This window comes from Elephantulus edwardii, unplaced genomic scaffold, assembly GCF_000299155.1.
Source record: "Elephantulus edwardii isolate Elephantulus edwardi_28Jun2011 unplaced genomic scaffold, EleEdw1.0 scaffold00004, whole genome shotgun sequence".
NCBI lineage: Eukaryota > Metazoa > Chordata > Mammalia > Macroscelidea > Macroscelididae > Elephantulus > Elephantulus edwardii.
Genome location: NW_006399754.1, coordinates 31,715,864 through 31,729,380, shown reverse-complemented (window position 1 = coordinate 31,729,380; position 13,517 = coordinate 31,715,864).

The following is a 13,517-nucleotide window of genomic DNA, read 5'->3' as shown; positions in this document are numbered from 1 at the left end:
GGTTCAAAATTGAGAAGGATGTTTGCTAGGGATGTGTCCTATCTCCATACCTTTCCAATGAGTATGCAGAACAGATTATCTGGGAGGCTGGGCTGTATGATGAGAAATATAGCATCAGGACTGGAGGAAGATACATCAATAGTCTGCATTATGCAGATGACAACTCTGCTTGCTGAAACGGAGAAGGACCTGAAGTGCTTGCTGCAGAAGGTCCAGGACTACAGTCTTCAATATGGATTGAGGCTCAATATCAAGAAGATAAAGATTCTCACCACTGGGCCAATTGGCAGTATCAGGATGGATGGTGAAGAGATTGAGATCATTAACAGCTTTAGTTTGCTTGGCTCCACTCTTGGCACCAGCAGCCCGGAAATTAAAAGACGTATTGTGATGGGAAAGTCTCCTGTTAGGGGCTTCTCCAAAGTACTGAAGAGTAATGGTGCCATTCTGGAGAAGGTGAGCCTAATATAGGCTATGGTCTTTGCAATCACTTGTTATGCATCAGAGAGCTGGACTATGACTAGAGGGGACAGAAGGATAATTGATGCCTTTGAGCTGTAGTGCTGGAGAAGAGTATTGACTATACCATGGACTGCTAATAAAACGAACAGGTTCAACCTGGAGAGAGTTAAACCAGGCTGCTCCTTTGAGGCAATGATTCTGAAGTTTCATCTGACATACTTTGGGTGTCATGCTTGGGAGGGTGGAGGGACAGTGCAGGAGAGTAAGACCTTCGATGAGATGGATTGATTCAGTGACTGGGGTAATGGGAGTAGGTGTGTAAGAGACAATGAGATTGGCACAGGACAGAGCATGGTTTAGGCCTATTGTGCATCGGGTCTCTATGAGTTGCAGGCAACTCGAGGGCACATAACAACAACAAGGTTGATATGATAATGAAGGAAGGAAGGGAGGTTAAGAAAGGAAGAGAGGAAAAATATTCCCATCTCCATATTTGGAAGGGTAAAAGTAATTTAAAGCTCATGACCATGTAAATTTGCCTCACACTTTTTCAAATCCAGAGGGTAGAGAAGCATCTTCAGGGCAATGGTTTCCAAATTTAACTGTTCTACAGTATTACCTATGACACAAATGCTCATGTCTGTGCTGGCCTATAAGGCATTTTCATTCACTGCAGTTTAAATATATGGAAAGACTCCTGGCTTCACGTGGTCTCTGACTTGTAGTACTGAGTATCTCTTATGATCCCCATGCATTTAAAACTCACACACTGGTGTCCAGTTGTTTATAACTCATAGTGGGCTTCTCTCATGTTTACCGAGCTGTAAATATTAATGTAAAGAAATCGTGGTGTCAAGGCTTTATGGCCTACCATGGCTTCCTAGCCATTGGCTTTGACTTTCCCCCATGACTGGGAGAGTACAGGTTAGTAAGATGTGTTGGCCTGTCCAAAAGGAATTGACAAGTTTTACCATGTTAGCAGATTTCAACTGAAAAGTTCCAGCAGAAGAAATTTGGAAATCTTGCTGCTAGCAGTGAAGAAGCATCAGTAGAGAATACAGAACATCCTTCTAGACCAGAGATCTCTGCACCTGTCAGACCGAGAACAGCAGTAGCCTCAACACCAGAAACCAATACGAAACAGAGCTGAGTAGGGGCTGCTGCCCGTGCAGCAGAGCCCGAGATCTGCAGCCAAGCTTACGGGGGCATTGAGAGAAGACACCATAACTGACGAGACTAAAGGAACTTTGTAACACAGGCCTGAGCCAGGGAACTGAAAGTCACAGGACTTGTGAACACACAGGAGAAGCTGTCTGTACTGGAGACTCGCACACTCGAGAAGCATTCTGCACTAAGAGATTGTATCATGTTGCCAATTTGAATTGTAGGCCATTAACTTTCCAAATAATCTGTACAAATGTGAGTATGGTTCTGTGAGATCTATGTGGTCATTGCAATGGATTTTTTTATCCAAAAGGCCAGTAAGCTTTGTATTGGAATTAATAGAAATAGGTGTCGGAGCATGGGAGGTTATTTTCAGCCTTATAGGAATTGGTTTTGTACTATGGATGTTGTTGATAGGGACTGTTTCCCTTAGTGGAGTTATGAGAGATCAGGTAGTTTTCCCCATATTGTTTAAACTCTCTTTTCACTGTCCATCCCTCTCCCAAGGAGTGACTGAAGAATTGAAAACACAAGAGGCAAGAAGCCTTCAAGTTAGTAGTACAGCATCTTACAGACAATTGCACCAGAACTCCAATACACTTTTTGAGGCTGAAAATTTTTACAGGATGTGAAGACTCCCTCTTTTCCCCAAATGCATGTTTAGTAGGTTTGAACAGCAGATACGGCAGACTTTCAGTTAGCAGCCAAATGATTTAACCACAGGAGCAGTCCAGCTTCTCCAATTTGAATAAGAAATAGAAATCCTCCAGGATTATTTCATAGACTGTTAATTGATTATTCTAGTGGTTTGAGTAGTCTCATTAGTAATTTTGATTTACTAACATCCAATTATCAATATCCATTGATAATTAGAACATGGAATGTATAAAGTTTAAACCTAGGATAACTGAAAGTAGTAAAAAATTAAATGAAATGCATAAAGATCCACATCCTAGGCACTGGTGAGCTGATATAGACTGTTAATTGTCATTTTGAATTGGAGCATCACTTGATTTATCATACCAGACATGATCAATTAAAAATTAATAGCATCACATTCTTTGTAAAAAAAAAATTCAAGATCTCTTCTGAAATTCCATGTTGTGAGTGATAGAAGGAAGACCTGTTAAAACAACTATTATTTAATATATTCACCAACCAACCTCTAATGTCACAGAGGAAGAAATTGAGGATTTTCATAAACTTTTGCATCTTAAGTTGATCAAATATGTAATTAAGATGAATTAATAAAAATTGGTGTCTAGACTGCAAAAAATTAAGGAGTGGTATTTAGAAAACGTGACCTTGGTGATAAAAATGAGGCTGGAGATCAAATTATTGAATTTTGTATAATTAATGATTTATTGATTGCATATATATTTTTTTTAAAATATGGTGACTATATACATGGACAGTGCATGATGGACTAAACAGAAACCAGACTGATTACATCTGTGGAAGGAGTCGATAGAAAAGTTCAATTTCAGCAGTCAGACTGGATCAGGAGTTAACGGTGGAACATATCAATATTCAAGTGCAATTTCGAATTGAAACTGAAAAACAAAAACAAACCAGGTCTATGGGAATCAAAATACAGTCTTCAGTTTGTTGTTGTTGTTGTTGTTATGTGCCATCGTGTCGCTTGTGACTCATAGCGACCCTATGTCCAAGAGCTCTAAATGTTCTTCTATCCTGTGTCAACCTAGCAATCTCAAACGCACTTATTCCCACCACTCCAGTCACAGAATCGATCCATCTCATTGAAGGTCTTCCTCTCTTTGCCGTCCCTCTCCCTCCACTCTGCCAAACATGATGTCCTTCTCCAAGGACCAGTCCCTCCTTGCAACATGCCTAAAATATGTCAGTTGAAGCTTCAGAATCTTTGACTCCAAGGAGCATTCTGGCTTCACCCTCTCCAGGCCAAACTCATTTGTTCTCTTAGCAGTCCATGGTATATTCAACATTCTTCTTGTACTGTCTTCTTGCTCTGTGCTGATGACTGTCTCTTGGTCCAAGTATAGGTTACATATTGGCACAATCAAATGTTCTGGGATTCCCATTCTTCTGAGTCAGTCACAGCTTGTTGTTATCCACTCAGTCAAAAGCCTTTGCATAGTCAATGAAGCACAGATAGATATTCTTCTGGTATTCTTTGCTTTCTGCCAAGATCCATCTGACATTAGCTATAACATCCCTAGTACCATGACCTCTTCTAAATCCAGCCTGCACATCTGGCAGTTCTCTGTTGACATATTGTTCCAAACTTTTTGGATAATTTTCAGCAGAATCTTGCTTGCATGTGATATCAAGCACATTGTTCAATAATTTCCACACTCTGTTGGGTTACCTTTCTTTGGAAGAGGAACAAATATCGATCTTTTCCAGTCAGTGGTCCAGCTGGCTGTTCTCCAGATTTCTTGGCACAACTTAGTGAGCATATCCAGGCCAGTGTCTGTTTGTTGAAATATGTCAATTGGTATGCCGTCAACTTCTGGAGGCTTGTTTTTTGCCAATTCCTTCAGAGCAATTTGAACTTCCTCCATCACCATACGCTCTTGCTCATCTGTCATTTCATGAAATTCTTCTGTGTCAGCCAGTTCCTTCTGATACAGTGACTCTGTGTATTCTTTTCATCTTCTCTTGATACTTCCTGGATCATTTAACATTCTACCCAAAGTATCCTTAAGTACTGCCACCTGTGGCTTGAATTTGTTTTTCAACTCCTTCAGCTTAAGAAACGCTGAGTGAGTTCGGCCCTTTTGATTTTCTGACTTCTTTATTTTCAAATGAAACCTATCAATATGGATAACATTGTGGAGAATGGAAATCTAGAAGACATAAGTATCCTCATACAAAGCCTTTCATAGGCCAACAAGCAGTTGCTTGAAAAGAGAAGGAGAAAACTGTAGGATCTGAAATCAGGACATGTGTGCATCAGAGCTGTATACTTTCTTAAGACCTGTTCAAGCTGTATACTGAGCACAATTTGAGAAGTTGAACTACATAAAAAAGAATATGTATCAGAATTTCAGATGGCAACACTTTGCTTGCAGAAAGTAATGAAGATCTGAAGAAAGAGACCAAACTCTACATTCTTCAATATCTGTAACATCTCAAAAGTAAGGAAATTAAAAAAAAAAAATCTTCAATCCTTCACCAACAGGTAATATCAAGATTGAAATTATTAAAGATTTCATTTTACTGGCTTCCACTGATATCCATTTTATTGGTATCCACAACCAACACCCACAACAGTATCAGTCAAAATTTTGTAAGATGTGTTGCTTTGGAGCAATCTGTTATCTAGTCCTCTCCAAAGTGCTGAAGGGCCAATTGAAAGACTAATGTGTGCCTGATCAAGCCATGGCATTTTCAGTTACTTCCAACGCATCTGGAAGTTAGACGATGAATAAGCATGGCAAAGGAAGAATTGTCTCTAACTTGTGGTAGAGAAGAAAGAGTGAGGAATACCCCATGAGGTACCAAAAGAACAAATGTGTGGAGAATGTGCGTCCACAGCGCTCCTCAGAGGCTAGGATTGACAATCTCCTTTCATGAGATTCATTGCCTCTGAAAACTCACTGGAGGGTCAGAGCCGGTCCTCATTCCACAGCACATAAGCACAACTACGCCCCATGGTCTTTCTCCATCAGACTGTACCAAGCCATGTACATGGCAAACTTGAAGTACTATTTGCAGGTTAAAGATAAGGATTAGTATTTGTACATTTGATCTCTAAATAATTTGGGTTGAAGTGTTAATATGCCATGCCACATTGTATACCAAATGATATTGATAGACCATCAACATCAGTATCTCTTTGTCCTAACATAGCTAGATGGTAGAATGTTGTTTAGATATTAGATGTTGAATCTCTGCATATACGTGTATATGTGTGTGTACACGCACCCCAATTATATTGGTCTAATTCTTTTTCTCCAGCAATTGCTTTCCACTTGTGTACTGACTCATGCCTTATCAATAAAATCAGAAGGAATATCTCACAGAATTTCTGAAAAAAATATATTCCTCAATGATAAACCGGCAACAGTCTTTACGGAAAAATATCTCTCTGGCCCTACTGTTTTGTTTTGGGTTTTTTTGTTTGTTTGTTTGGTTGGTTGGTTTTGGTTTTTGTTTTGTTTTGTTTTGGGGGTTTTTTGGCCCTACTGTGGAGGGACAGTGCAGGAGAGAAGGCCCTCTATGAGGTAGATTGATTCAGTGACTGGGATAATTGGGATGGGAGTGTCAGAGACATTGCAATTGGCAGAGTTTAGGGCTGTTGTACATAGGGTCGCTATGAGTTGGAAGCGACTCGACAGCACATAACAACAACAACAATTGTTTTCCAAGTTGTTGTGTGTATTTTATGATATTTGTTCTTTCTGGAGACATCTTGAAGCCACAGAAGTGGATGAGGTCAACACAATCAATGCATAGAGAAGAGAGTTATCACCATTCTTGAAAACATGGTCTGAAAGAGGCCCTGTCTCTTCTCACTATTCAAGTTCTTTCCAGGAGATACTATCTCTTGCAGGTGATGTATTGATAAACATCTTACTCTTTCTATGAAGATCTATTTTGGCTTAATTTCTGTTGAGAATTCTGGAGTCACATGGAGAGATTGTTCACATGCCATCGAAGTCCTCTTCGCCTTCATGCTTGCACTGTGGCTTTACCACATTTACCTTTATAGCACATTTCCCCCAAGGTGCTCAATGCTTCCGGTTGATGATTTCAGCAAGGGTTAGTTACCTTTTCTTGAAGAAAATGCTATTCTTAAAAATAAGAATCCTGTTGTTTTCCATATGCGTGGATTAAAATGAGCAGTAGACCAAGGTGATGTTATTAAAAGCAGTGAGGATTGTTGCACGGAATAAAAAGGTCAACAGTAGGGAACATCAGGCAATGATAATTACAGCTTACCACACTGTGCTGTCAAAATCTACTGATGTCTGTCTCTTAACTCCAGGGAGAGAATATTAGGAGGGTGAGCTGAAAACTTTATTTCTGCAGTCTGGAGACCAAAAGAGGCAAAGCAATTCCCAGCTAGAGGAAATTAGTTCAGTTCAGTGGGGCTTACATGAAAGCTGCTGGGGACGGCAAGAGAGAAAAAGACCTGAGACCTGATTAACAAGATCCATCATCGCACACTCCAGAAGTGGTGTACCAGGAATGTGGAATTTGTTTATAAAAATTAATTTATTATTTCTTTTATTATTTTGTACTGGTTTACTTACAAAGTTTGTATACATTGTTTTCCACACTGGATCTTTCCCATTTCCTTAACCCACCCCTCCCTCCACCCATCAAATTGTGCGTGACCCTATGATTAAGTCCCCTCCTTCCAGCCCTCGCCCATCCTCACCCATCCACTCTCCTCTCCTGTCCTTGGATCCTCATACTCATTGTACAGTAATATTCTTACACACTATTGTCTTTATGAGACTGAGTTAAGTGTGATTAGTTAAACTCAAGTGCAAAAATGACTCCAATGGAACTGCATTATGTCTTTTTCCATAAAACAATCCCGTGTCCTATAATAAGGAACTGTGAGATACCTTGCCAAAGATAAAGCATAGCAAGTTTCAGTTGCCTTGCAAGTTAGAGGGAATAAGAGGGTTACCACAACTGGCCATAGTGTTTCTACTTACATCTAGTGAACAGATGTGTCAGTAATACTGCTAATACCCTCGGATGCACTGGCCTGAATTCTCCTTCACTAAAGACTCCTTCGTTCAAATTCAAATATTGATTGTTCAAATATTTAAGAATTGCTGTCAGACTAATGCAGCTGTTTTTATAAACAAACCTTACTATATTTTTGTGTGTGTTCAAGTGAGAAAATAAAAGTCTATGATAAAAAGATAAATCTCTGTTGACGAACCTTCATAAATAGAAATGGAAGCCTGGATAAATGAGTGTGGTGGACACTCCAACGCACACCATTCACATAAGATCATTAACATTCGGAGTCAGAAATAATCACTAAGTCTATGTTATTTAAGTGAAAGGCTCTGTTCTGAAAGGCAAAGTTTACAGCTGCTATATCAATGTGCCCCCACTGGCATAACATCTACATTATCATTATCAGAGTGGGCTATTTTTGTTTCTTTGGAGGTTATGATAACTTCACTTTTTTTTATTTTAATAATTTTAATGAACATTTACAGATATTTTGGATTTCCATTCATTGACTGCAGTACTTCTTTCACTTAACTTTTAAAGATATTGTGGGAATACTGGCAGTTACAAACAAGTATGTTGAAACATATCAAGATTAGATGTTTCAAGTTAAATGTGAATAATTTACTGACCTCTGGCTTGCTGATGAAATAGAAAAACATTTATGAATATTCTACAATCTATTGACTCTTGGAATTAAAAGGCAAATGACACAAACCTATCATTATAAAGATTATAGAACATCTTTATTCACTTCCTACCACTATAGTACAAGAAAAGATCATATGCTTTCATAAATACAAACCCTTTAAACTTGACATATTGCTTATGCTTATAATTATGATCATTGGGAAAGAGAGTAGGCATTTTGTGGTTGCCTATGAAAATTCTGACTCAGAAGCAAAATGAATCATCAGAGGGAATATCCCCTTGACTTTCATTCAAAGTGTGCACAGTTATGGCATGTTGTTTCAAATGGTACAATGCAGTACAGTAAAGAGTGCTTGTACCCACAGCGAGAGGCAGTCTGAGTCATGCAAGCCTGTGGAGCATAAGAAAAGGGTCTCTTCTCTACAAACTCTTCTCCTTCAATCTCCTTTTGAACCAGAACAAAGAATTAGAGCTTTAGGAACGATGATCTGCCAACCTCCAGATGAGTCCGTGCTGTTTAGGAAGCAGGACTGGCCATCCACTGCTTAAGTAACAGGCCTCTGAAAACCCTGTCAAGAGCAGAGCAGTGTGGATGGTTATAGTAATGTAATGGTGGAGCCCAGATTGGAAGTCAACTGAAATTAGGAAAAATAGTGACAAACATTGTTTAATAATTCGAACATGTAATCTACATAGCTTGTTGTTGTGTTGCTGTTACATGCTGTCGAGCCACTTGAATTTCATAGTGACCCTGTTTATAACAGCCCTGACCCAGCTCTATTCTAAGTCAATCTTATCTTCTCTGGCACACCTACTTCCATTAACCAAATCACTAAGTCAATCTATCTCATACATGATCTTCCTCTCTTACACTACCCCTCCAATCTCCTAAACATGCTGTTTCTCTCCAAAGACTGATTCCTCCTTGCAACATGCCCAGAGTATGTCAGACGAAGCTTTACTGTCCTTGCCTCCAAGGAGCAGCCTGGCTTCACCCTCTCCAGGATGAACTTTGCTGTTCTCCTAGCAGTCCATGATATATTCAATACTCTACCTCAGTACGACAGCTCAAAGGCTAATTCTCCTTCTATCATCCCTAGCCATTGTCCAGCTTTCTGATACATAGCAAGTATTTGCAAAGAACATGGCCTAGATCAGGCATACTTTAGTCTCCAGTGGAAGCAATTGTTTCAGAAGCTCAATATCAGCAGTCAAAACTAGGCCAGGGCAGACTGGGGTTCAGACTATCCATTATTCACATACATGTTCAAATTGAGGCCAAAGAAAATGAAAGTTAATCCCTGGGAACCAACATAGGATCTTGAATCTGAATTTTCATCTGAATTTCAAGATCATCTTGAATAGGTTTGCGACATTGAATATTAATAATTGAAAACCAAATAAGTTAGCAATGATATCATAAATATCATTCAGAAGAAAGCAAAAGGTCATTACAAAGACAGAGGAGAAAGGAAAAAACTGAAACGGGTGTTAGATAAAACCCTAAAATTTGCACTAGAGTATTGAGGAGCCAAAACATACCAAAGTAAAGGAGCTGAGCCGAAGATTTCAAAGCACAGCTTGGGAAGACAAAGCAACGTTTTATAAAGAAATGTGGGTAAAGCTGTAGTTATAGAATAAAATGAGAAGATTTTGCTCTGCATTTTTCAGGCTTAGAGAACTGAAAACAATTTTAAACCTTGCATTGCAATATTGAAAGGTACTATGGGTAGTATATCGAATGACCCAAAAACCATCGAAAGAAAATGGAGGTAATATACAGAATCATTGTACCAAGAAGAACTGACTGACACTGAACAATTTCAGGAAGTACCATGTGAACAGGAGCCAGTGATACTGAAGGAGGAAGTGGAAGCTGCATTGAAGGCACTGGCAAAAAATAAGGCCCCAGGAGTCAATGGGATGGATACCAATTGACTTCTTTCAATAAACCGATGCAGCCCCAGAAGTGTTCACCAGTCTATGCCAGGAAATTTGGAAAACACCTTTTAGGGGCAACAGATAGGACAAAGTCCATATTTGTTCTCATTTCCAAGAAAAGGGATCCAACAGAATGTGGAAACTATCAAACGATATGTTTAATATCACATGCAAGCAAAATACTGCAAAAGATCATTCAAAAATGGTTAGAATAATGCATAGATAGGGAACTGCCAGAAGTTCAAGCAGGATTTAGAAGAGGCCATGGCACCAGGGACATCATTGCTGATGTCAAGTGGATCCTGACTGAAAGTAAAGAATACCATAAAAATGTCTATTAATGTTTATTTGACTATGCAAAGGCATTTGATTGTGTGATTGTGTGGATCATAACGAGTTATGGCAAACATTGAGAAGAATTGGAATCACAGAGCATTTAATTGTGTTCATGCAAAACCTACACCTAGATCAGGAGGCTGTTGTGTGAACAAAGCAAGGAAACGCCATATGATTTAAAATTAAGAAAGGATTGTGTCAGGGTATTATTCTCTCTTCATACTTATTCAACCTGTGTGATTAGAAAATTATTCGCAAAGCTGGACTCTATGAAGAGGAATGTGGCATCAGGATCAGAGGACGAATCATCAAGAACCTCTGTTCTGCAGATGACACAACCTTGCTTGCTGAAAGTGAAGAGAATTTGAAGCAGTTATTGCAGAAGATAAAAGAATGCAACCGTCAATATGAATTGCATCTCAACATCAAGAAAAGAAAGATTCTTCCAACTGGACCAATAGGTAACATGGTGATGAATGAAGACTTAAACTGTCAACAACTTCATTCTACTTGTATCTACAATTAACATCCTTGCACTGAAAAAGTCTGCAGTTATAGACCTCTACAAATTATTGAATGTCAAGTTATTGACTGTCAAGTAAAGATGTCAGTTTGAGGGCTGATTCAGTCCATGGTCTTTCCAATCACTTGCTATGCAGCTGAGGGCTGGACAACGAATAAGGATGACAGAAAACAAAATGATGTCTTTGAGCTGTGGTGTTGGAAAGGAGCACTGAATACTCTTTTCATGGATAATCAAGAAAACAAACAGATATGTCTCTGAAAGGGGTTGTCCAGAGAGCTCTTTAGAGGCAAAAAGATGAGTCTTCACCTCCCATACTTCCGGTATGTTGCTAGGAGGGGCTGTTACTTGGAGAGGGGCGTGGTGCTTGCAAAGGTAAAGGGTGGATGAAGGAAAGGAAGACGCTCAATCAGGTGGATTGACATGAAGGGATCTAATGTGTCAGGAAGTGTGAGGATGGTGTAGGACAGGAGAGGATTCAAAACTGTTATTCGTAAGGTCACTGTGGGTTGTGCTCGACTCAATGGCACCTAACTACAACACCACCTCCAATCTGCTGTCCATAGGAAATTGAATGCAAGCATTGGTTGCAGATGCTCTGTTGCTCAGCTGTCAAAGAATATTGCAAGCCAGGCTGTAGAAGCAGAGACACAAAGGTTTTCTTGAGTATCCACAGATTTAGCCCTCCATTAAACTGAAAGTATATTTCTCACCATTGGATGTACTCAAACGAATAATAATATGGATATTAAAAACACACACACTCACTCTCTCTAGAGAGATAGAGAGAGAGAGAGAGAGATCAGGCACAGAAAATAATAGGAAATCAACTATAGCTAACAAAAATGCATAGGAATACAAGGTAAAAAATTATTTAAAGCTGTTTCTTGATAAAATTTGACATTTTCTTAGGAATATGTGGCACTTATTTTTCTGATTTATTTTAAAAGATGAGATGGATTGATAGAGTAACAGGGACAATGGGGATTGGTGTGTTGGAATTAGTGAGACCGGCTCAAGACAGGGCAGGCTTCAGAGCTACTGTCATTGTGGGTCACTAGTGACTTGACAGCACATAACAAGAAGATAAAAGAAAACTCTTAGTTAAAATAATACATTCACATGAATATTGTTTAATTATTTTCCCTCTATTTTAAAAAAAATATTGATGCTTGTGTTAAACAGAATAAGCTATTAAAGAATTTTTTCACTTGGATAAACAAAGGAAAAGAAGATAAAAATTTCAAGAGTTCAACCTGCCCATCATGGTCCCTTGCCAAATACACTATCCAGATGATATAAGAATTTTTATCAAAGGGGGCTCTCCTGGCTGAGCGGTAAGGATTGCACTGCCCGCCGAAGCCTCAAAATTCAAATCCACTAGCTATTTAACAGGACTAAGATGGGAAATATAAAGCCGAGGTTTAGCTTTAAGTCAATTACAATGTGACAGTGTTTAATAAAAACAATGGTCAATGTACAGTAGAACAAGAAGAGATGTAGGGAAGAAGCATTCAGGTATTATAAAATAATGGCGGGAGGAAGTGTTTTCAGATCAAAGTAGTATTTCAACTTTTAAGAATTACCAATAAAAGTACAAAGGTAAGATCAATATTCCAGGTTTCTGTCATGGTTGTTGTTGCTGTTTTAAATGAAGTCATGTTGAGTAAGAACCAACTCATAGCTTGTCCTCCAGTGGGTTTTCAGAGACTGTAAAATTGTGTGGAATGAAATTTCCCATCTTTTTCAGGAGGAGCAGCTCCTTGATTTCAGAACACTTGTGTTTGGGTTAGCAGTGCAACTTCTTACTGCTAGGTCACTTGTTGTTGTTGTTGTTGAGTATTGTAGAGTTAGAATTGACCCATAGCTGACCCTCAAGCAGGTTTTCAGAGGCAGTTAATTGAACAGGAAGAAATTGTCCATCAGGCCATTAGAGCTCCCATTTATATTGATGATAAAAATAAGGTAGGGAAAGGACAACACGCTTCGAAGGGTGGAGAGTTGGTGAAAGAGGGGAAGACATTCAACCAAATAGACTGACACAGTGACAGCAGCAACGGGCTCAAGTATGTCAGAGATTGTGAGGATGGCTCAGGATAGGACAGGGTTCAGATCTGTTGTTCACAGGGTCACTGTAGGCCATACTCAACTCAATGACACCTACCATCATGCATTATGTTCTCTGCATAAACTCACTCAATAGAATTTGGGAAATTACTAGCCACACTGGGATATTTTTGCTCTAAATTGATTTTTCTGTGCAGTAAGTTGCTGTTGTTGTTATGAGTGACTGTAGAGTCAACTATGACTCATAACATCTCTATGAACAACATACTTGAACCTTGCCATATCCGGAGCCATCCTCAAGTTCTTCAATGTGCTCAAGCCCCTGTTACACAGTCATTGTGTCAATCTATCTTGTTGAGAGTCTTTTTCTCTTTCTCTGACCCTCAAACTTTCACGGCATGATGTTTGTTCCAAGAATTGGCCTTTACTTTAAAAATGCTCAAATTTCTTGAGACAATTTTTCACCATCCTTGCTTATAAGGAAGAAAGCAAGCACCTTGATTAACTTCATCTGGGATAGATGTGCTTATTCTTTTGGCAGTCCGTACGTGATTTAGTTCTTGTCCATCCCCACAGTTCAAACAAATCATTTCACCTTCTGTCTTCTCTATTAGTTTTACAACTTTGAAATGTATAGGAAGCAATGGAAAATACCATGGGTTGGATCAGATGCATCTTGATCTTTAAA